Here is a 26,891-nt window from a genome sequence, read left to right on the forward strand (position 1 = left end):
TGTGTGTGTGTGTGTGTGTGTGTGTGTGTGTGTGTGTGTGTATCCCATCTGAAGGGCCTTATTCTCAGTCTGTCTGTTATGAAAGTTAAAAATATGCCGGAGGGAAGCATTTTCTCTCTCTGTGGTTCTCATTGTCTTGGCTCCTTTCAGCATGTCAGATTGTCTCCCAAATATAATAGTTAACGACAATTACTGTAATTAACTCTAATTTATAAAACATATATTTCTGGCTGTAGATTCTGATTGGATGAGTCATATTCAAAGCCACTATAAAATAGCAGATATAAACACTTGTGTGCTCAGTTGGATGTCCATATATCTGTACCATGGTATTTACATGGTACTCCAAAGAACTTTAACATGTTAAAGTTTAAAGTAAAGTCAAAAGAAGTACTTTTTTGATAGTTAATGCTAATGTTCTATATTACTTGCTGCAATAATTGTGTGTGTTTTCATGTGATTATGAATAATTCTGTTTATTTACTTATTTATTGATTTATTATTTTACAAATGCAATAAGCTATATCAGGGTTTTTTTATCTTTTAGATGCCATCAACCCCCAAATATGATCAATTTAAAAGGCAGCTATATATTTTCATGTGTAAAAGGCTTAATTAATACTGTAAAACATAAGTATTATAAATATGTATAATATATTATTTTTTGAAATATTTTGTTTATATTATGCTACATCATTGTTTATTTCTACTCACAATAGTGTTGTACTGTTAGATGTATTTATATGTATTACTATCTGTTACTATTTACTATTTATTAGTATTTATTATTTACTTAAATCAATTTTTATTTATTAATTTTTATCACTTTATTAATTTAAATGCATTTGTTTGTTTATTTATTTAAATATAGTTTTATTTAATTATGCTTTAATCATTGAATCAATATTTGTTTTTATTTATTTTAATCAAATGTTTATTTATAATTTATTTAAAATAATTTATTTATTTATTCATTTATTTATTTTATTTTAATCAAGTTTATTAATTTATTGCTTATTTGTGTAAATCACATTTTATGTTAATCAAATGTATTAGATAGCTACTTTAACTTTATTTTTATTATTTTTTTATTTTTATTTTTTTATATAGTTTTTCACTAAATTTTTCCCCTGCAATTTTTCCAAATTTTTCTATTCGATTTTACTGTGGCTGTTTTTAGAATACAGTATAATGTTATTTTTGAATAATGCATGGACGTTTTATGCAATTTTGCCTTCAGACTTATGATTTTTATCAGCTGGACGTTAAAACTACTGCAAAAAATCCCACAGACACACACTTGAAGAAGGGATCTGAGTCATTTAGGGACCAAAAACCACCTAGCAACCACCCAGAGCACCTTAGCGACCACATATCAACAGCCTGGCACAGTAACACTCAGTATTTCCTTTAGAAAATGTAAAAGTCTTGTCGCACACTGTTCTTATGGTAGTTACAGTAAGGTGAGTTTGTGAACACTGTTCAGTTATTCAGCGTATGTTTTCAGGTCTGAACTCCAAAGAGTCATGTGGGATTCACTCAAACACCCATTAGATCACATTTAATCAAGTGTGTGAATTGAAAAGTGCTTTCACCAGCCCTTGAGAGAGAGTGTGTGTGTGTGTGTGTGCGGTTGTCCTGTACCTTACAGCGCTTTCATCTGCTGTGGGTCCGTCCAGCCTGGTGAGCTGACTTTGCCTGTCTGACCTTTTTTGGTCGCTGGGATAATTGCATTTTATTGACGATGTCCTTGAACGGGGACGGGACATATTTGAGTGTTTTTGGATGCCGTGTGGATGGACACACACACACTCACACTCACTTTCTCTCTGAATATCACATTGGCTCTTACTGATCTTTGAAAGCCCTTGAAGCGAGCAGCAAACACAATGACAGTGAGTGTTTATTGGCGAAGAGGGTCATGATTTACAGTGGTGTTGATCACAGGGTTTAATCTGCTCTGATGCTTTTTCGCAGTATGTGACTCATTAAGATTTTTTTTCTGAAGAAAATGTGAGTGGTGTTTGCTCATTCTTTTATGGGAAAGGTGGACGCCATACGGTCTACTGTTACAATGTGCAGTCATGACCCCTCTGAACCACTCACTTGTCATGCTTTTTTTGAACGGTTTGAACCAATATCCCTTTCTGAGCTTGGCGATATAGTTCACAAGATTAAGCCTACCACTTCTCCTGTTGATGTTATCCCCACCCAGCTCTTTAGAGAGGTCCTGGATACTATCAGCCCTAGTGTACTGGCTATTATAAACAGATCCTTAGACAGTGGCCGTGTTCCTATATGCCTCAAACAAGCAGTGATCACGCCTCTTCTTAAGAAGCCAAATTTAGACACAACCAATCTTAAAAATTTCCGCCCTATTTCTAAGTTGCCATTCTTGTCTAACATTTTGGAGAAAATTGTTTTAAATCAGTTATCGTCATTAGTCTCACAAAACAATATTTTAGATCAATTTCAGTCTGGTTTTAGAGCCCATCATAGCACCGAGTCTGCACTGCTGAAGGTGTCAAACGATCTACTCCTTGCTTTGGACTCCGGTAAATCTGCTATTTTAATGCTACTTGATCTTAGTTCTGCATTTGATTCAGTTGATCATGCTACCCTTCTTAATCGTCTAAGGGATGAAGTTGGCATTAGGGGCACGGCACTGGATTGGTTCTCATCATACCTCTCCGATAGATCAGCTAAGGTGATGATTGGACACTCGTCCTCTCCTTCTGCACCGCTCACCTATGGGGTACCTCAGGGGTCTCTCTTGGGGCCTGTCTTATTTTGTTTGTATATGCTTCCCTTGGGTTCGATAATGAGGAAATATAATATTTCATATCATTGTTATGCTGACGATACTCAGATCTACATTCCTCTCAACTCTGATCACTCTTATTCTGACCTTTTTAATTGCTTTGAAGATATTAAAGGCTGGACTGGCAGAAACTTTCTCCAACTAAATGAGAGCAAAACTGAGATTGTTGTCTTTGGACCCCCAGGTGCTGTCTCTGATATCACTATTAATCTAGATTCTTGGTCATCAAATATTCATCCTTTTGCTAAAAACTTAGGTGTGATTTTTGACACTGATCTGAACTTTGAAAAACAGATAAGTGCTGTGGTGAAGAGCAGCTTCTTTCAACTAAGGCAAATAGCCAAATTAAAATCTATGCTCTCGTTTAAGGATTTGGAGATAGTTACTCACGCCTTCATCACTTCCAGACTTGATTATTGCAATGCACTTTATATGGGTCTCAATCATTCATCACTGAATCGCTTGCAGTTAGTCCAGAATGCAGCTGCGAGGTTGCTGACTGGTACTAAGAGGAGAGAAAGCATTTCTCCTGTCCTAGCATCTCTTCATTGGTTACCGGTGCAGCATAGGATCCATTTTAAGATTTTATTATTTGTGTATAAAGCATTAAATGATCTAGCCCCATCATACTTGTCCGAACTTCTCAGCTATCAGCAATCCTCTCGCTCTCTCAGATCCTCTGATAAACTTTTCTTGCATATACCTCGCTCTCGCTTGAAATTTAAGGGGGATCGGGCTTTTTCTGTAGCCGGTCCTCGACTATGGAACAGCATACCTCTGGACATTAGATCTGCGCCTTCCCTTCCTGTTTTTAAATCCCGCCTGAAGACTTATCTGTATTCCTTGGCTTTTGGATGAAATGTATGTTTGTGTATGTTAATGTGTTTTGTATTGATTATGTGTTTTTGAGTCATTTCTTTTTATTCTCTTAATCTCTATATTTACTTTATTTGTATATGTACAGCACTTTGGCATACACTAGCTGTTTTTAAATGTGCTATATAAATAAACTGACCTTGACCTTGACCTCATGCAAAACTCACAGCCATGAATCTAGCATTCTGCATGGTTGCTAGGGTGTTCGGAATAGTTGCTAGGATGTTCTAGGTGGTTGCTAGGGTGTTCTGAATAGTTGCTACGGTGTTCTGAGTGGTTACTAGGATGTTCTGAGTGGTTGTTAAGGTGTTCTGAATAGTTGCTAGGGTGTTCTAGGTGGTTGCTAGGGTGTTCTGAGTGTTTACTAGGATGTTCTGAGTGGTTGTTAAGGTATTCTGAATAGTTGCTAGGGTGTTCTAGGTGGTTGCTAGGGTGTTCTGAGTGTTTACTAGGATGTTCTGAGTGGTTGTTAAGGTATTCTGAATAGTTGCTAGGGTGTTCTAGGTGGTTGCTAGGGTGTTCTCGATAGTTGCTAGGGTGTTCTGAGTGGTTACTAGGATGTTCTGAGTGGTTGTTAAGGTGTTCTGAATAGTTGCTAGGGTGTTATGAGTTGTTACTAGGGTGTTCTGAATAGTCGCTAGGGTGATCTGGGTGGTTGCTAGGATGAGTAGTTGTTTGAGTATTCTTAATCTCAGGTTAAAAATCTCTGTAATATTCTGTTTTTAGGTGTGACTCTGCTCCCCTGTTTTATTGTCCAACAGGTGAAATGCGCGTCTAATGACTCAGTAAAGTAACAGCACACAGTTGCATTCGTGTCTGGAGCGCAGAAGATTAACAGTGTTCACAGACCTCTTGACCAGTGACTTCCCATTTCCATAATTTGTGATCACAGGACAAGGGTTTTTAAAAATCATTTTATTGAGATTGCATTTAAAAAGAGCCCATTAAATCTTTTAGAGCTGAGCACAACATAAGATCTATTCAGACTGTATACATTTCTGTGACTTCTTATGATTTTATTGTTATGCATTAATATTATCCTGGTATTTCAAGGTTTTCCATGGACTCTCTCTCTGTTTATCAGAACAACAGTTGCATAATTGTTTTTACAGTCGAGAGATCAAAGCATGTGTTATGTTTGCTGAACAATGAAATGAAAACAGGAACCTGATCAACAGAACAGATCTAATCAGATATTGACGTTGTACTGACAGACTGCTGTGTGTGTGTGTGTGTGTCTCGACAGGCTCCGCGGATGGGAACGCTGATGGGTGTCTACCTGCCTTGCCTGCAGAACATCCTGGGCGTGATTCTGTTTCTCAGGATGACCTGGATGGTGGGCATCGGCGGCGTCATCGAGGCCTTCATCATCGTGCTCATGTGCTGCTCCACGGTCAGTCACACCCCATGCAATAGAAATCTGATGACAATGGACTTAACTTTGATGAAAATGTCACAATTTGAAACATTTTAATGGTATTACAATTAAGGTTCATTTTTGTTTTTGCAAATCATAATTAATATAGTAATTAGTTATTTGTTTTTATAGTTTTCATTTTAATTTTGGTTTAATTTTTAGTAATTTTTTTTATTATGTGGCAATTTTTCTTTTTTTTTTGTCCCTAAAAGTTTAATTTCTAAATAGTTCATTTTTTTCCAGTTTTAGTTTTCAGTTAGTAATTTCAACTTAAACTTAATTCATACGATATTAATTGTTATGCATAATAATTATTTTATGCACGAATTTGTAGTTTCTATTCGTTTTTTTTATATTTCTAAATAGTTTTCTAAATAGTTTTAGGATTTTTTCAGTATTAGTTAGTAATTATAGTTAGTAATTTTTGTTTTATTTCAGTGTTTAGTACTTCAACTTCAACTTATTTTGGAATTTTGGGTTATTTACATATTTGTTTATTTTTTAGTTTATCATCTAATATTTATATTTATATTTTATTTCAGGTTTATGTGAATTATCAAAAAATTTTAATAGTTTTAATTTGAGTTAACAGTAACAATAATGCTTTTGATACTGGGTTGCATTGTTCTTAATAGGTTTAGTGAGATTCACTTTATATCTGAATATTTTCAGCCTTTATGAATCGTTACATTTACAGTGAATAATAAAGACATCATACTTCCACATGTACACAGCTGATGCAATCATCTAATTTCCATTGATTTTGAATTTGCATGTCCCACATTTGCCTGCCATCACATTCTCAAAGACCCGCTGATTAACATGCATGTGTTTCCGCCGAATGCAGGCCTCCTGCTGCACATATGTACGTGCCACCGAGCAAGCATGCACTTCAACATACATGCCCATTAATGTGATGTGTATGTTTGCATGTGTAACCTAGATTCTCCAGCGCCTGTGGTCATGGAAGTGCTATTTTTATCATGAGCTCAGAAATCTCACTATTTTCTATTTCTTCATCTCTCTTTCACTCGCTCTCATACATACACATGGTGGGATTGAGCTTGGAATAGCATACTACAATACTACTCTCGTAGAGTGAGATGCATTAAAATAGCCAAAATACGCACAACCACACTGAGGTTAAATCACCTGCGGTTCTTAATGGAATATTTCACCCAAAAATGAAAATTTGCTGAAAACGTATTCACCCTCAGTCCATCCGAGATGTAAATGTGTTTGTTTCTTCATGAGACTTGGAGAAAAGTGTCATTCCATCACTTGCTCACCAGTGGATCCTCTGCAGTGAATGGGTGCCGTCAGAATGAGAGTCCAAACAGCTGATAAAAACACCACAATAATCCACAAGTAATCCACACCACTCCAGTCCATCAGTTAATGTCTTGTGAAGCCAAAAGCTGTGTTTGTGAGAAACAAATACATAATGCATCATGTTGAACATGCTATTTTAAGAAAATGGTAATCAGCGTACAGCATATACTGTGCATTATGCAGTAATCCCATTAAAACGCAGCCATTGCCTCTTATTTTCTCTTTGACTCATAAGAAATGTACAGTATCTCTTGAGTGCACTTGTTTTCATCCCTATAAAGAACGCAGCATCTCCACGTTTCGATCCATCAGGAAATCCACTCCAGCTGTTTGTAGAGAAACTCTTGTATCACTCTGGCGTGTTGTAGTTTAATCCGGTACAGATGCAGCCGAACAGAGATCTCAACAACACAACACATCCATTTATAAACCATCCGGATGCTTTCAGACAAAAACACTGCAGCTTAAAACACATCATCTATATGTCGTCGTGCTACAGGTGATCACTGAACATAGAAATGCTGCTGGTTTTTAGGTCAGCATGCTGTGTGTGCGTTGACATGCGTAGTGTTTTCTGATTATGTCTAATAAGCTGACAGCAGTTAAACTGATGGAAACTGTATTAATGATGCTTATAGAATGTGCTCATAAAATGTGCATCAATCTCTCTACATTTGATGTCAAGAGTGGAGAAGAATATGATTATTTCAGAATGTTGCAAACACTATTTTCTTGTGTTGTTGAGTGTTTATTTTGATAGTATTAGCATTTCATTTTGCATGCGCACAAACTGATTCTAGAACAGCCTGTAGAGTCAGTAGTAATTTTAGGCCATCTTTCTTTACTTGTGTCTCTCTAGTTGCTCTAGTCACATTTTTAGCCTTGATTTGAAGGATTTCATAGCCTCAAGAGTGTTTGGAGCACAGAATACAAAAATAGCTGAATGAAAAAAAAAACAATATTGATCAGATATACTGTATATTATTATATAGATAATGCATTGCATTATTTTCATGACAATTAAGCATGTTTCCTCCCGGTTTTTATTGTGTAATTTGTCCAAATGTTTTACTTTTGAGTTTTTATATATGTAGGGCTCTCATTAGATTATCATTATTTTTATTTTTATTGTGGTAGTTGTTCAAAGGAAGCAAATTAATTGTCAGTGAAGATGTTTTAATAAGCATCAATTAAATGCAGTGCACTGCAACAAATTAAGAGTTAATTTGCAAAAGCAGATAACTCCATTTTTAACAATTTTCAAAAATCATGTTTTTTTCATTGTGCATTCCAATTCAAATCAATCAAACTGCAGTTGGGTTATTTTGATGAGGTAAAAAATAACAAAAAAAATACTAGCTAACTAACAATAAAAACATGATAACATAATTTTTAAAAAAAACATGATTTTTGAAAAAAAAAAAAAAACGGAGTTGTCTGTTTTTGCAAATAAAGTCTTCAAATACTAGCATGATGTATAAATACATTATAATTGAAATTATTTAATCACAATTTTGACAATTTTACAGTAATTAAAACAGTAATAAGGGGGAAATGGGCTACGTTTTCATGAAAATGTCACAATTAAAAACATCTTAATGGTCTTTAAATTAGGCTTCATTTTTGTTTTGCAAAACATAATTAATATAGTAATTAGTTTCTTTCTTTTATTAATATTTTGAATTACTTTTCACTTTTATATTTTCAGTTTTTTATTTTAGTTTATTTTTTAGTCATTTTTATGTCCTTTTGTCATTTTAACTATTTTTTTTTATTCTACATTATTTTAATTTTTTTTTTCTGTTTACTGTTTCAACTTCAAATTTCATGTTTATTATTATGTTTTCAATCTAATATATGTATTTCATTCCATTTCATCTTTATTTCAATTAACAAAATGTGTTTACTAACTTTAGTTAATAACGCTTTTGCTGCTAGGTTGCAGGTTTAGTGAGATTTACTCTTAACATGTTGAAAATCATAAAAGGCAACAGGCAGTTTAATTGACCGCAACATTAATTTAATGCATACATCAAACCCTGAGGTTTTCTCATTTAAAACCCAAGCACATTATGTGAAAAGCCACAGCCTTTAGAGACGCTCAAAGATAATGAAGGCTTTACAGAATCCTTCAAATCGAGGTTAAAGTGGCCTCAGAGACGTTTCTGCAGATGAAGCTACAATTGACGTTTGCCTGGTGCATCTCAATGACTTCCAGCCTTTGAAACTGTGTGTGTGATTTATCTGGCCGTCCACACCGTCAGCAGAATCGACAGCGGTCCAGGGTGGTGCGAGCGACACCTCAACATTCGCCTGCGCTTTCTGAATGAGCGCATATATGCATCATAATTAGAAGTAGCGAGACGCTATCCATGTCATCTGAAATTACCAGCTCATTGCCAGGCGCCCGTCGCTTGCTTTCATCGCGTTCGGTCTCTCATGGCAACAGATGGAGAGGAGGAGAGAACGCTGATTCTTTCATGCATCACAGAGATGGAGACGCCCGCCTCTTTAAGACAGACTGAAGCCGTTAGAAATGCAGAAATTAATCATTAAAGGACACAAACAACAGCATTGATCCACTTTCAAATAGTCGGCAGGCACAGAAATATTGATAGGCGGATGGCAGACATTTATTTATGGATCGTGACGGTCGTGAAATGATCAAATTATTTGTGGGAATGCATTAATGCATGAATATGAGTTGACTATTGTGTATTCAGTGATGTAGATGTAATCAAATTAACACTTAACACTGAGACAGTGGCTCCGGTCCAAAACCTAAAGAGAATTGGCCGAATTCTAAGGCAGGCAAGGCAATCCCAGAATGCATTGCTCAAGCTTCAAACAATTGCAGCCAAAATTAGAGAAATGTTGATTATGCATACATTTACAGACATTATGAGGTTCCACACTCAGATCGTTGTGCGAAAGGAAGATGCACTTCTCCATCTTTATTCTGCACTTCTGTTTTCTGAGCTCGGCTGTATTAAATTCATTTTCTGATGTGTCATTTGATTATGTAAATGTATCCTCTCGAGAGGCCAAATATCGGCAGCACCAGTGAGGAGGCACATACCTGAATTAAGATACTTACTGACAAATAAATAAAGTTTGTGTGTACAGTACCGTTTTAAACGGTTTTTTTTAAGGAAATTAGTGCTTTCATTCAGCATGGATGCATTAACTTGATCAAAAAGGCATTTATAATGTTACAAGTTTTCTGTTTCAAATAAATGTGGTTCTTTTGAACTTTCTATTCATCCTGAAAAATAAAATTAATTGCAGTTTTCACAAAAATATGAAGCAGCACAACTGTTTTCAACATTGATAATAATAATCAGAAATGTTTCTTGAGCAGCAAATCAGCATATTAGACTGATTCCTGAAGATCATGTGACACTGAAGACTGGAGAAATGATGCTGAATATTCAGATTTGATAACAGGAATAAATTACATTTTACAATACAATATATTCAAATAGAAAATGGTTATTTTAAATTATAATAATATTTCACATTATTACTGTTTTTACTGTATTTTTGGTCAAATAAATGCAGCCTTGGTGAACATAAACATTAAAAAATCTTGTGCACCTCACACATTTAAAAACTGCTCAATCGACATGTATATTGTGCAAATCCATTGATGGTGAAGTGTAATTCGTTTATTTTTGTTTACATTTTTTAATTGCAGCCTGACGTGAATGCAATGATTATTTTATTACATATTTATTTTTAAAGGTAATGGGCCTCATTTATGAAAAACGCAGAAACAAAATTCTGACTGAAATGTCGATTGTTTGTTAAACATTGTTATGTAAATTACTGCTTTTCACTGAATTGAGTGATTTATACAGAAGTTTGTTCTTCTCATGTTTCATGAACACTGTGTTCAAGATGTTCGTTAGCATGAATGAAAATAATACTGCAGAATTAAACAATAACTCTGTGTCATGAATCCCTCAGTAAATGTCAGCTATACAATATGTTATCTGTCAGAAAATGAGCCATTTATTCATTCACAGTTGTTTCTCTAAGCCTTTGGGTTGGTTGTCATAGTATCTGTCTCATATTATTGGCTCACTCCGCTGAAGGCAGATGGTGTGATTGGCTGGGAAAACTAGTTCAAGCAGCCGGTGCCCAACATCGTCCAATCAGAGGCTCCAGCCAGCATGTGATTAGCATATGGAGTTCTGTGATGATATGAACAGCGTTTCTGAATTGCCTGCGTGCGTGCGTGTGTGTGTGTGTGTGTACCTGGTATTTATCACGTTATGGGGACCAAATGTCCCCACAAGGATAGTAATACTAGTCAATTTTGACCTTGTGGGGACATTTTTGAGGTTCCCATGAGGAAACAAGCTTATAAATCATACAGAATTAGTTTTTTTGAGAAAGTAAAAATGCACAAAGTTTCCTGTAAGGGGTAGGTTTAGGGGTAGGGTTGGTGTAGGGCAATAGCACATACAGTTTGTACAGTATAAAAACCATTATGCCTATGGAATGTCCCCATAAAACATGGAAACACAACATGTGTGTGTGTGTTTTAGTGTGTGTGGGGGGGGGGGAATGGACCAGATCTCACATGAGTCTCGGTTATAGTCAAGATTTTATTTTATTTTATTTATTTAGTCATTTAGCAGACGCTTTTATCCAAAGCGACTTACAAATGAGGACAACAGAATCAACAGAATCAAGTATTAAAACAACTAAAAACAGATCCGAAACTAAAAGCTAAAACTTTATAAATACTAAAGATAAAAACACTTAGTCTCAATTAGTGTCTTATCAAACCCGTCTGAGAGAGAAAACTGCTGATTATACGCTGATTAAAGCCTAATGAACTAAAACACTTGAATCCTCTCAGAATGTATTGTTCAAAGGTTGCTCTTTCATAGCTCATGGACTTTGTCTCAGATGTTTCTCCTGAGATTACTGGGGTGTTTTCTCAGGAGAAACATCTGAGAAGGAGGAGACTTCAGAAGTCTTTATTTGCTCTCCATTTTAAGTTTTGTGTAGGAGAAATAATTCACACGGTGGGTTGGAAATGATTTTGATTTGCACAGTTTTGTATTCATGTGTATGCGTCTGTCACGTCTCACTGACAGTGACGTATGTGTTCACAATCAGCCACGAGATGTCTTGTGTGTTACAGTGATTTTCACACTGTGTTTTTAGGCAAATAATGAGAAACACAAAAAAAAAGCAGATTCATCTGAAAATGATTCTTCCACCTTGAAATATAGAGTTCAGTTCTACTAAATTGCTTTAATCAAGGCAATCTGACACAACTATAGATCTCCTGCTTTCACAGTCTCCTGCTTTGCTGTTTAAAAGATGATCTATCTATCTATCTGTCTATCTATCTATCTATCTATCTATCTATCTATCTATCTATCATCCATCCATCTTATGTCAAAGTAATGAAACCTACAGTTCAGTAAGTGAATCAGATGTTGATTTACTGAATCAATCAGAGTAGTTAGGTAATTTAAGGATTCATCAGAGTTATTCAAACTGATAACTTCTGTAAGTCTTTTTGAATGATTCGTTTTAAAGACACTGTTCATAGGAATCTATCTTATGCCAAAGTAATGAAACCTACACTTCAGTAGGTGAACCAGATGTTGATTCTTAGTTCATTTAGTGAAGGATTTATCAGACGGATTCAAACTAAACTATTACAGTCTTTTTACAGTTTTTTACTATTGAGAACAAAACATTTTCTTGTCATTATTTTGTATACAAACTCAAAAATCATGATGTACTGCATGATTTTCTAGTATCATAGTCGACTTTTTGTTGGTTGGTAGTTAGTTGCTGTTGTTAGAAATTGATGTATCATCCTGGCATTATTATATATCTAATGCATTTAAAATATGCTTATTCACCTAATCCCTCGGTGTGTTTTCTTCTAGACGATGCTCACTGCCATCTCCATGAGTGCCATTGCCACGAACGGCGTCGTGCCAGGTAAGCAAGCCCCTGCTAGAGCTTAACATGTGCATGTGGGTCGTCTTGGCAACAGGAAGCGGTCACCGTAGCAACAATAACTCCGAGCAATGAGCAGACAGCAATATCCTCAAAGCTGTATTTATGTATTCATAATTGGCCGAGCGTGTCCTGTCCTAATGACCGCCTCGATCTCATCTCCTGATTGGAGGAGAGCCGAGGTGAGGTGAAATTGCCGGGTTCGGTTCCCCGTCCGTTGTTCGTCGGCAATAAGCTGCTATTATCTCTATAATGCTAAAAGCCTCTCTATAAGCATGCTTAATATTTTCCAAGAAACAGGAAGTTGTAATTGTGGGTTGTATTGTGCTGTTTTTCTGCGCCGTCAACACCAGAATGCTTCGGTAATATCCCAGCAGATCGTCACTTCTTCAAATGCAAGTTTCCTGAAAGGGTTTTCTGTTTGCATCGACAGCTGGAGGCTCCTATTACATGATCTCTCGCTCTCTGGGCCCTGAGTTCGGTGGAGCTGTAGGCATCTGCTTCTACTTGGGCACCACCTTTGCTGGAGCCATGTACATCCTGGGCTGCATCGAGATCCTGCTGGTGAGATCAACAACCTGTGTGTTTTGAATCACTGACTTAGTCGCTAAGACACATTTCTCAATTCTTAGGTCACTTTTTCTCTTCACACAGCTCTCATAACCAAGTTTCAGCTTGGCACAGCAGTACATGTCATGTTAAAAATGCACTTAATGCCAAAACGCTTCATGCATGTCTCAGATCAAGGCAGGTTGAAGGTTGTCACCCAACAAATGCACTTTGCGAAATAATGACCTACAGGAAGTAGCATTACACATCGTTTTCTTTTGCAAAATTACATATACAAATGTAAGAAATCACTGCAGTATTTGTGACGTGGTTCATGTTTGCACTACAGTAAAAAATTATTCTTAGGTTTCTCTTTTTGTATCGATGAAATGCAAGACTGACACTTTTTTAAGACTGAATCTTTTTTTCAAATTTAGATATATTTCAGTATAGTACTGCTGTAGAAATGTAGCAAATTTGAATGTTTTGAACTTAAGTTTTTTTGTTTTGTTTTTTATTTTTAAGTATGTGAATGAGCAAAGTTTTGGTGATGATTGTGTCCTAATAAGAAAAGAATTGATGCTATTTTAAAGATGCAGTCATTGAATGCATTTTGTGCCAAAGCAATGATAAATGATCCACAGTTGTGAAAAGTTTAAGTCCTAGCAATTGATTTTTGCATGAAGGTACCTCTGAGGGCAAGCGATTTCACACTGGTTTTTAACACGTAATCGTCATGTGTCCAGTTTTAGAGATAAACAAGAATATTTAAAGAAATAATTCGAAAGGCAAATCCTGTCAATTACTCATTCTCATGTCACCTGTACAAACCAAATGGAAAAACAACTTTGAATGTTCGTACTGCACTTTTTTTGTACAATGAATGCATGCTGTGTTCAGGAGCACCATGAAATAAAGTGAATAAATGAAGCATCATAAAAAGTAGTCCATACAACTTGCCCTCCGGCATAGCTGTCAAATCTCATTCATTCTTCTGCATATTAAAACTTGGTGCATCACAGAACATGCAGTACTTTAAAGATTATGATTTTGTTTTGTTATATATGGCATGTGGTTTATTTGGTAACAATTTACAATATGGTTTAATTTGTTAACATTATATTAGTTAACATGAACAATACCTATACAGCATTTATTTATCTTAATGTTAAGTTTGACATTTACTAATAGAGTAGTAAAATCAAAAGTTGTGTCTGATAACATTACTTAATGGACTGTGAACGAACATGAACATTTTTATTAACTAACAATAACAACGGTTAATTAATGCATGCTGTACAAATATATTGTTCATATATTTCTTCTGCAGAACATAAAAGAATATTTTGAAGAATGTTGGAAACCAAACAGTTTTGATTCCCATTTACTTCCATTGCATGGGCAAAAAAATACAATTCAAGTCAATGGAAACCAAAACTGACTATCGCTTTAAAAGGAACACATTTCTGGTTTGGTCTTGATGAAAGAGTACTTGAACCTGAATAAGGGTTCAGATTTTGATCTGTTTCTCTCACAACTCTTGCATGGCTTCAGAAAACATTTTAATATAAAGCGTAATTTGTATGGACTACTTTTGTCTTTTTGAGATCTTGTCGGCGCACTGGTCACTGTATTATTTTGTGGTGCATGGGCATTCAGCTAAACTTCTCTTTTTGTTCTCCATGAGAGAAGCAAAGTCTAAATATGGATTTGGAATGACATGAGGCTGTACTAAAATAATTTTATCAAAAGACTTTTATTCTTTAAATGCACGCACACAACATCACTGGCAGCGAAGGACCCGCTCTAAACTGCCTTTAAAAATCAACTAGATCAAGACATCACAGTAGTCAGGATGTTACGCAAAAACACTGAAATCATATGTCTACATGCATTTTTTAAAAAGTTGATTTCATTTCTTCTTGTTCATCAGTTTTTCTCTCTCTCTCGTCCTGCTTTCCTCCCCTCCTCTTACAGCAAGTAATTAAGTAATTATGCAGACTCTGCGTTTAATTGCAGCGCTGATGAGCGCTAGCGTGTCCTTCGAGCTTCGCTCATCTCGTGTTTTAACACACGTGTTCTCGTTGCTCATGTATTTCATATTGCATTGCTGGTCAGGGGCTCCAGTGTGTCTGACTTCTGGGTTAATTCTGTCTTCCGGGGGAAAATAGGCTTAGCTCCCATTGTCCATGCGAAATCTTCCCCGCGCTCAGAGATCGACAGGTCCGCGACGTGCTGATTTGAGCGAGAATTTTATCCAGCCTATGGTTCAGAAGGACACTAAGACGTCTATTTAAAGTGAGCCGTCGCTTTGAGATTAAAGCTGTATTGTGTAACCCAGCAGATATTATAAAAATGAACAGGTCACCATAGCGACTAGCTGATCATATGTGTGTGTGTTTCAGCAATTGAACAGCACTTATTCGCTTCCCACATGCAGATCACGCAGTCTGTGAAGAGCACTGAATCCTGAGGGAACACCACCGGTTGATGAAAAAAATTATTATAATGATAAACATGTAAATATTTTAACTTTTTAAAAATATATATATATATATATAAAAAAGTAATAATATTATACAATATTTACTTAATGGCAAAAATGGGTGAATCTTATGAGAAAAAAAAATCCCGGTCATGTGAATATGTTTTTCATTAATTTTTAGGAACATTTTTTTTAAAGTGAAAAATATTAATATAATATATATTATATAAATGATTGTTTTAAGTCTACTTTATGGTTTATATGGCATACGGATTTTTTATTTAATATTATACAGTGTTTATTTAATGGCATAAAATGAGTGAAACTTCTGAAAAAATATCTGGGTCATGTGAAAATGTCCTGGGAAAAAAATATATTTTTCATAAATTATATTTTTGCTACATTTTTTGGAACAGATTTTTTTCATTTTGAGGCAATCGACCCTCTATGGTACAGAGTTGCCACATGGCAACAATTAATTTCTACTTATTTCCTTGTTATTCTGAAAAAAATAAAAACAAGATATTGCAATATGGTAATTAAAAGAGCCAGCCTTAAGGTAGTCAATGTACTGTTTTTAAGTCAAATTACATTTTAATGTTAATAGAGTATATTGCAATATGGTAATTAAAGTCGGCCTTAAGGTAGCCAATGATGTGCTGTTTTTAAGTAAAATCACATTTAAATGTTCCTTCAAAACACTTTTTCCCACTGTCACCTCACATGGAACGCACCTGTTGAAGCGCTCCAGAAATTGCTCTGTTAAGCTCATTTCTGAACATCTCTTCTCAAGGGGGATTTTTTTGCATCATCTTTGGTTAGTAAATTACATATTTTTATTCACAAATCAACACTGTCTAACATAGTTTTACTGTAAATTGAGAAAATTTCAACACTGTACATACGGAAAAATAGGCATGTTGCCATATGGCAACACTGTACCACAGTGGAATTGAAGTAATGTATTTCCCCATTGGGATTTTTTATAGATAGTAACATCAATAATATGATTGCATTTGTTTATATATTTGAAGTGTTTATTGTAGTATAGTTGTATTTATGTATGAATAAGAAATTTATTTATTCTTTTCAGAAAATGAACACAGCTATATTTCAAGGAAAGGGCTCTTCCATGTGATGACAATGAGGATGAGTTATCCTTCAGTGACCGTAACAATGAGTGTGTGTGTGTGTGTGTGTGTGTGTGTGTGTGTGTGTGTGTGTGTGTGTGTGTGTGTGTGTGTGTGAGTGTGTAATAGAAAAACTACTTTTTTGGCCATTTTCCATTGTGGTTTTCCTAAATACAAAGAAATTTAAATCTGTTTTGATTTGTATAATTGAAGCTATTTCATGTAATAAAAACGTATTGGAAAAAATATTTCATGGTTAGAACATAATGCATACCATAGAGGGTTAAGCATATTTTCATTTAAAGATAATTTAGAGGAGATGAGATGCTTTTTTTCTAAAGTGGAATATAACAATATAACATATTTCTTTTTTGGGGTGAATTATGACCCAGACATAATGTTGACAGATTGCATAAGATTCCCAATCATTTCTCACTTTTATCCTTCTTATAAGGGGGAAAATATGAAACAGTTTAATGAACGATGCAATGTATTGTGCTTAGAGCGGTGAAACGGAGCATATGCACCCAAAAGTTTATGGCATTGATTATAATTTTGGTAAGGTCTCTAATAAGAACTAATGGCAATCCATTTGCTGTATTAATTCCACGCTTGACTAGTTCAATTAGCGCTTGTAGAACTGAACTCACGCTTGTCTGTTTTACCGCCTGTGTCATTGTGAATCTCACTCATCTCTCATTATTTTGTCCCTCTTTGTCTGTTTGCTATTCTTTGGCTCTTTTTGTAGTTTTATACTTATTTTTAGATTCATCTTATTTGTTTGATGAGGTTTGTTTTTATCATTTGTACACACTTTTTCTGATATTCTGAACTTTAACCCTCCCCAATATTGTTTCTGTATTATATTTGACTGTTCAGATTCTGTTATAAACAAGTATATAACAAAAAAAATTATTATAAAATAAAACAATAACCTTTTAAGTCTCCACAAGCAAGTTTGTTAGAAAGATTAATGTCAAACATAGTCCATTTGGTTATTGTTTGGATTGAAATGATGATCTGAACCAGTTTTTGTCAGAAAAGCACAGTTACAGTATATATTTATAATGTAATACATTTATAATGGCAGAAGGCATATGGCTTCAGAAGGTTTTAGCTAAAATTACACAATATTTAATTTGACAGACACTTTTATGGGTAATTTATTATCAGAGATGCAGTTTAACAAGCAAAAAGTGAAATAATGAGGACAGCAGGTCAACGGCATCCCTAAACATTAAAGATTAAGTCTATAAAGTCTCAAGAAAATTATTTTATCACAGAATATTGATTGGCAGACCTAATTATTTTTGTTCTTTTTGATTCCCTTTTATCTTTTTAATTCATTTTTCCTCCTTCCACCTTATTTTCTCCCCCTATCTCAGGTGTACATCGTACCACAAGCGGCTATTTTTAAGATGGAGGGTCTGGAGGGAGCCGAGGCCGAAGCCGCCATGCTGAACAACATGCGTGTTTACGGCACGCTGGTGCTCAGCTTCATGGCCATTGTGGTGTTTGTAGGAGTGAAGTACGTGAACAAGCTGGCGCTCGTCTTCCTCGCCTGTGTCATCTGCTCGATCCTCGCCGTCTACGCTGGAGTGATCAAAACCGCCTTCGAGCCTCCGGTCTTCCCGTATGTGCCTCAAATATTACAATCACATATATCAGATATATCTAATGGGGGTTGACCGAGTATTGGCCTGGCCGATTATCGGCACCGATATTAAGTTTTATGGTTATCGGTATCGTCATTTTCTAAACCGATTTGCCGATAAAATAATTTAAAAGAATGTTGTAGCCATTTAAGAAAGTGTATTTTTATTTTATATTATTTATGTTTAAATATTATTTGTTTGTGTTTTGTTTAGTTCAATTTGTTAATTAAGAAAGACAATTGTAAATGTCATAATGACGTGGTAAATCGGACGGCAGTACGCCGGAAGAAACGAAGTGGGTCAGACATAATTTTTTGACCACCTTATACGTTTTTGTTTGTAGAATCCCTTTTTTGGAACGAGTTTCATTTGGTGTAATTTGTATCTTAATTTTAATATGTTTTTTGTTGGTCAATTATTTACCTAAATAAACAAGAAGAAGAAATAAACGTCTTCGCGTTCAAGACAAAGACCGCTACCATGCTTCCGCGGCCAAAACAACAAAGCATTTAAAGAACATTATTGTCAGAGCCTTTGTTATTCTTAATTTTGACATTAATTTGCATTTTTACACCAGACAAAAATATCGGTTCAAAATATCGGTTGTCAGTAGGGCTGCACAATGCAATAAAAACATGTTATTAAATGTGGTATTTTGTTGGACAGGAGGATCTTAAATGCTTCTCATGTTTGGAAAGATGTTTAACGCATGTTGCTTTTTTCAAATGCACGTTATAAATGACACTAACTCGCCGGGTAAAGGCTCGATGGTATACAGAATAAGCATTTACTACACAGAGCCATAGTTCATTGACAAGCTACGCAAACTGCTTTCATAATCGCAGAACGATTTTATCGATTTCATAATCGCGCAATTAAATCGGTCTGCAATTATGAAAAGGTTTTGCGTAGCTTGTCAGTAAACTACGACTTCATTGTTAGTTTCCGGCCGCAGCGATATCCCTTCTAGCCACAACCCTGGAAAGATGTGCATTACCTTTCTTCTGTGGAGCAGCCCTCTGGCCTTTGGATGGAGATTTACTACTGATCACAGAACCGTGCTTCACTGAAAGATACGCATGACAATCGCATTCGATTAATCGTGCAGACCTGTAATAATCGGCATTGGCCCTGAAAAACACATATCGCTCGACCCCTAATATCTAATTGAAGCTGTTTTTTGTCCTTTAGAAATTATTTAGTTTGAAATGATTTCCACAGAGTGTGTGTGCTGGGAAACCGGACTCTGGTTTGGAAAGGCTTCGATGTGTGCGCGAAGGTCATCGAGAGAGAAAACGCCACGGTCACCACCAAACTCTGGCGGCTCTTCTGTGACTCCGAATTCCTGAACGCCACCTGCGACAGCTATTTCGCCAACAACAACATCATGGAAATACAGGGAATCCCCGGAATTATGAGTGGCACACTACGCGGTAAATACAGCCACAAAATGACATCATAATCATAACCATGCTTTTGGTGTCAATAAGATGTTTTTTGGAAATAAATTAATTAATTAACACTTTTATCCTGCAAGAATGCATTGCAAATAGATTAAAAGTGACATTTATAATGTTACAAATAAAAATTCTAATAAATGCTGTTTTTTTTACTTTCTATTCATCAAAGACTCAATTGTTTTCAACATTCACAATAAGAAATGTTTCTTGAGCAGGAATTCAGCATAGTAGAATGATTTCTGAAGGAAATTCAGTTTGATCACAGAAATAAAATACATTTGAAAATATTTTCAAATAGAAAATAGTTATATGAAATGACAAGAATATTTCACAGCATTACAGGTTTTAATAAATGCAGCCATACAGCAAAAATACATATTTTCAAATTATTTTGTATGTTTTAGAATATACAAAAAAAAATTGCCAAAAATATTTTTGCTAAAATATTTTTCAAAATATATTTATGCAAATTTAATTTCTACTGAAGAATTTTTGGTCATTTTTGTATTTTGTGGAAAATATATTAATAAATGTATAAATGTATTTTTTAAACATATATTTTGCCCTCCATATATTTCAGTCCAAGAAAACACATTCACGTCACCACTGAAGAAAATCTTTTTGTTGCTTATAACACGTATGAATATATAACACATTTGAATAAAAATAAACAATGAATAGAGCCTAAACGTAGGCTACTGTAAGACTAGAAATGTATTTTCTTGCCCCTGAAATAAATTGAAAAATATTTTGGTGTATGAAATTTTCAATTTCCAAAATATATTTAATTGAGCTTCACTGTTTACAACATATATTTAGCATATATTGAAAGTATATTTTGGCTAGAAATTTTTATTTGTTTTTGCCATACTGGATGATGAGCCTAAGAGACTTCTTTCACAAACATTAAAAATCTTACTGACCCCAAACTTTTGGACGCTAGTGAACCTACAGAAGATATTCACTTTTGTCTATTAACTTTTGTATGAGGATATTAAAATAAAGTTTATTTTTTCAAATTCAAACTTTTCCTCTGTGTCTGCTTACCATTGCTATTAATATTGCTCATATTTAGTGTTAATGATCTGAACAAGCCTCTAACACTGATGATAAATAAATGTACACATTTTTCATATTCTCTCGCTTTGTTTCCCTATTTCTCTCTTCCAGAGAATCTCTTTGGGAATTATATGGATAAGGGTTCTTTCATTGAGAAAGTGGGATTATCCGCCGCAGTCGAACCTGATTCCATACCGACCAACACCAACCGCTACGTGCTTGCGGACATCACCTCCTTCTTTACCATGCTGGTGGGCATCTACTTCCCCTCCGTGACAGGTAGAGTCTTCTCTTGACAGCCCTGATCTCATCCATCATTTATGATTATGAAAATTGACCTTGTGGATCAGAATGCATAAGAATATTCTACGCTCCTAAAATAAAAGGGGCTTTTCATAGCGATGTCACAAAAGAACCAAAACTTCCTTTTTAGAACCATTTTTAAAAACCTTTTTTCCACTATACATTTTTTGCAATGGAAAGGTTTACGGAATGTTAAAATGGAACTTTAGATGCCAATAATGAATGTTTCTGTTTAAAAGTTTATATAAAAAAGTCTGGATTTTCCACATTTTAGAATACAAGTCATCAAAGCTATGAAATAACCCAAATGGAAGTACGGGAATGATGTAGTAAGCGAACATTGTAGCCTTTCTATGATCTGTCTTGTTTTGAACAGGTATCATGGCTGGATCAAACCGATCTGGTGATTTGCGGGACGCCCAGAAGTCCATTCCCATCGGCACCATCCTGGCCATCACCACCACCTCCATCATCTGTATCCTCTCTTAGAGAAACACACACAGCGCTCCACCTGGTGGACACAGTCTGATATAACACCCTCCTGCAATGCAGTTTATGATATTAGTGATCAAATATCACATGACTCATTTTAGTGATTTAATCAAATCAGTTTGCAAAAAGTCTCTGGCAATATTCAGTTTATTACAAACGAATCCTGTGTGGTTGTTGGTAAGTTTTTGAACGAACGGTCCAAATTAACCGATTCACTAAAATGAGTCAGTCTTCTCAATTCTAATATGCATTATGTAAGCCTAGTAATCACTCTGTGGAGAAGTCAAAAGCCTTAGAAACAATCAAACCCGCTGATACAGTTAATGTTTATCAAAAAACAATGTTCTTTAACTGAAGTATTCAGACATGTCCAGTGTGTTTCTGTTTGGTTCCTGCATCGAGGGAACGGTGCTGAGGGATAAGTATGTTATGTGTTTAAAATGTCTCTTGTCACATGATTTAGTTCATGAAAAAAAAATAGCATTTGAATGTTTAGAGTTGGTAAGATTATTAATGTTTTTTAAAAGGAGTCTCTTATTCTCACCAAGGCTGCATTTTGTTTGACCAAAAATACAGTAAAAACAGTAATATTGTGAAATATTATTACAGTTTAAAGTAACTGTTTTTTTTTATATATATATATTTTAAAATGAAATTAATTTCTGTGATCAAAGCTGAATTTTCAGCATCATTACTCCAGTCTTCAGTGTCACGTGATCCTTCAGAAATCATACTAATATACTGATTTGCTGCTCAAGAAACATTTCTGATTATCATCAATGTTGGAAACAGTTGTGCTGCCCAATATTTTTCTGGAAACTGTGATGTGTTTTTATTTTCAGATGAACAGAAAGTTCAAAAGAACAGCGTTTATTTGAAATATAAATCTTTTGTGACATCATAAATGTCTTCACTGTCATCTGATCAATTTTATGCATCCTTGCTGAATAAAACCCCAAACCATTGAGCAGTAGCATAATTCTTTGTGTATGTTTGTGCATCTCAGGTTTGGTGAGGCGGTCAGGGGGAATCTGGTGATTGGGACACTGGCGTGGCCGTCGCCCTGGGTCATCGTCTTCGGTTCCTTCTTCTCCACCTGCGGTGCGGGGCTTCAGAGCTTGACGGGTGCTCCGCGTCTCATGCAGGCCATCGCTCGAGACGGCATCGTGCCGTTCCTCAGGGTGAGGCTGCACACATGTGATGAGTGTTTAGTCTCTGACTTTCAGTATAAAGTCAGATTCACATTGTAGCTTATTCTGGCCAAGAGCTGCCAGCACTGACCTTGTGTTTAGCTGTTCATGGGCATTTGTGTGTGTGTGTGTGTGTGTGTGTGTGTGTGTGTGTCCATGTAAGAGACGATACGGATATACAACGGCCTCAGAGAGTGTTTGCACATTTAAATCACACATAAAAATTACTGAATGTCATTGCATTAGATAATACAGTTTAAAATTAAGTAGCATTCATCAGTGTTGTTATTGTTATCTGAAATTAAAACTATTCAAAAATGTTTTTGCCAGTTGAAATAAAGCTAAAATAAAATATAAATATAAAATTTTACATGAAAACCAAAACTTAAATATAAATTAGAAATGTTGCCATGTCAGATTACTGGAATAAAATATGTTGAAGAATTAAAATGACTAAAACTAAGACTAAAATAAAAATAAATTAAAGGTAAATAGAAATATTTAAAAAAGACACACACATAACAAAATAACTGAAACGTAAAAAACTCCAATTAAAATGAAAACTGTTAATATAAATATTAATGAACTATTAATGTATGTTATATAACATTTTATTTTTATTATATTATATATAGACATATTTATATTCATATGTTTAACAAACATAAATTATATTATTTAACAAAATTATTGAAATTTTAAACTAAAATTAAATAGAAAATGGAAAATATGAAAATAAAAGCTAATTCTAAATAGTATTAAATACTATAATAGTATTTAAATAATACTTAAATAACAATGTTTTATTTAAATGAACCAAACAGATTTTTAGTAGTTTAAGGTTTAGTTTTAGTTAACAATATTACTATATTAACTATCAACATGATCCACCAATCAAAAACAAACAAACAAATACTTGGGTCATTTTTGTTTTCAATAAATGTTATTTAATTCAATATTTTTTTACTATAACAATCACATTGAGACATTTTAAGTGTGGTTTAAGGGTCCAAACATCTGAGCCATAATCCCGGGTATCCGTTTCTGTTTCTCGACATTGTCGTGTTTGTTTCTCTTGTGCGGCGGCAGGTTTTTCCTCATGTGCTACATGTTTGTGAATCTGGCCTGTGCTGTTCAGACTCTGCTCAGAACGCCCAACTGGAGACCGCGATTCAAGTTCTACCACTGGTGAGCTCCAGAGCGCCGCGTCTTGCCATTTGCTGTAGCTTTACTCGTATTTGTACACTAACATTTGCCTTCCTGTTTTCCAACAGGACTCTATCCTTCCTTGGCATGAGCCTTTGTCTCTCACTCATGTTCATCTGTTCTTGGTACTATGCCATCGTTGCCATGGGAATCGCCAGCTGTATCTACAAATATATCGAGTTCCGAGGGTAAGTGGATTGTGACCCGGAGTCGGGGGAGACCGGCGGGGCGGAAAACCTGCTCCAGGATTTGATTCGTTGAGTGCCTTTCCTTTGGAAACACTTCCAGAGTCCAATGACTCGAGTCTTTCGCCGGAAATTAAAGACAAGGAGAAAATTGGCAGCAAGATTATGGAGTCTGAGGCTGTGTGCGGATTTGAATTCTTATTGCATACTGCGCAGTATATACTGCATGCTTACAAACAGAAGCAATATAAAGAGCAGTATGCCTATGTCATCGTCATCATTTTATACAAATCTGAGTCAAAAAATGAGTCAAAATGCAAGGTCAAATTGTGTGCATTGCATTGTGGGATACAGTACCTAGCACATGTACTAGGTCATCAAGGTTTTGCATGCAATCCAAAAAATAGTATGCAAAATAATAGACATATACAATATACTGCAGACATAGGCACGAGCACTCGAGAAAAACACAAGATTTTCTCTATTCATTTTAACCAATTAAAATATCTGGTGAGATTTGGGAACCTCTCTTATTGGTGGATCTCACATCAGGTCGTAATACACACAAATGTCTTATTAGAGTTGCTCGTTAATGGAGTTGCGTTTGTTACGTTCCCGAAATCAGCCAGTGATCTAAAAAAATGTAAGTGTCAGATCAGACTTGTTGTTATTTATGGTATTTCATACTTCCATGAATACTTCATTTATATGGCAGTATGCTTTAAAGTCGGGAAAAATGAACAGGACATTTATGCATTTCCTCTGTAGATGTGTATCAACAGTTAGAACAAACATCTCTACTTCATGTACAAGGATTTCATCCAGTATACTTGTGCATCTGATTACATCTTACATGTGAAGGATTTGATTTTATTTAAAACACAGAAGCATGCTGCATTAGCATGGACTCTGATGTCAATTTCCGATTTCAACAGCTCTAATAATAAGTAATAAATAAGGTCATATGCAGCCAATGTGAATTTTATTATAAGATGTGTATCTGCAAGACTGTATCTGGTACACATTTGGTATGGAGGGTGGACACCATAAATCAGCATCTATGAATGCAGATATAGTGAAAGTAAAAGGTTAGAATGGCATTCTGAACATAAACAGAGTGTGTGAAAAAGTGTGTGTGTGTGTGTGTGTGTGTGTGTGTACCTACTTAGAATGGGGTGATGGAATAAGAGGTCTGTCTCTCAGCGCGGCCCGCTTCGCCCTCATGAGGTTGGAAGAGGGACCACCACACACCAAGAACTGGAGGTAAAAAAAAAAGTACAAATCACGTATGTATAAATTGTAATAATACTATTACAGTATGCAATTGTATCATTTATATATTTATATTAATAGTTTTTCATCAATAGAAATAGGCTGAAATAAAATAAAATAAAAAACATAAAAAATGAAATAAAAATACTAAATGAAAAGCTAAACTTTAAAAAAAAAATGTTTCCTTATCAGCTAACTGGAATAAAATATGTTGAAGAATATGTTGGACTAAAATGAAGACTTCAATTAAAAAATAAATTAAATCTAAATAGAATTTTTGAAAAACACAAAGTTAAAAACTAAACTCAAAATCAAAACTGTTAATACAACTATTAATTAACAATTTATATAATTACAAAATATATTTGATTTATTTTTTTATGTGTGTGTGTGTGTGTGTATTATTTATGTAATGTACATAATGTATACTTATGTAATATGTAAATATGTATTTGTTATATATTGTATTTTATACAAATAATAAATATATACTTATTTTAAACATGTTTGTATGTATTTTTATGTATTTTTATTTATGTATAAATATGTTTATATAGGTTTCTTCGATTTAATATTTTTAATTATTTAGATATTTATGTTTTATAGATTTATATTTTTATATATATATTTGTGCTGGATTTTAAAGGTACAGTATTTATGTTATTGGTCTTGTTGCGCATTTGTAAACTTCAAATTCTGACCGCTATTCTCTCCTGCTTTTCTTTATTCTCAGACCTCAGATATTAGTCCTGGTCAACATGGATTCTGAGCTGAACGTGGAGCAGCCGCGTTTGCTGTCTCTGACCAGTCAGCTGAAGGCTGGGAAGGGTCTGACCATTGTGGGCACAGCGCTGGAGGGAACCTACCTGGAAAACCATCCTCAAGGACAGCAGGCCGAACAGGTGACATTCACACAAACACAGCACGGCTAGTGAACTACCTGCTTAGACAGCATACATATTTATTTGTGTTCTAATGTAATTCCCCACTTTGTTTTGTGTCTCAAAGTCTCTGAGGAAGCTCATGGAGGCGGAGAAGGTGAAGGGTTTCAGTCAGGTGGTCATTTCTTCTAACATGAGGAACGCCACGTCACATTTGGTCCAGGCCGGAGGTTTGGGTGGTCTTCAACACAACACAGTTCTGGCCTGCTGGCCGCGCAACTGGAAACAGGCCGAGGATCATCAGAGCTGGAGAAACTTCATTGGTGAGAGGCAGAAGCACTGTTTCTTCCAATTCAGTCTTATTTAAAGGTTCTGTGTTGGCATTGATGATTCCACGAAGAGCCTTTAACAACCATTGAACCTTTACTTTCCTCAAAAGGTTCTTTATAGTGGAAAAGGGTTCTGTAGATTTTTAAAATGTTCTTCGCACTACACTCATAAAAAATGTGACCCTGGACCACAAAACCAGTCTTAAGTGTCAATTTTTCAAAATTGAGATTTATGCATCACCTTTAAATAAATTA

General features: G+C 35.1%; 1 pseudogene; it reads left to right on the forward strand.

Moving 5' to 3' along the window:
* The window catches only part of LOC107666112 (solute carrier family 12 member 5-like), a 108,594-nt pseudogene that overhangs the window by 75,112 nt on the left and 6,591 nt on the right, over window positions 1–26,891 (forward strand).

The sequence above is a fragment of the Sinocyclocheilus anshuiensis genome, unplaced genomic scaffold (genome assembly GCF_001515605.1).
Source record: "Sinocyclocheilus anshuiensis isolate Anshui unplaced genomic scaffold, SAMN03320099.WGS_v1.1 scaffold447, whole genome shotgun sequence".
In the NCBI taxonomy this organism is placed as follows: Eukaryota; Metazoa; Chordata; class Actinopteri; order Cypriniformes; family Cyprinidae; genus Sinocyclocheilus; species Sinocyclocheilus anshuiensis.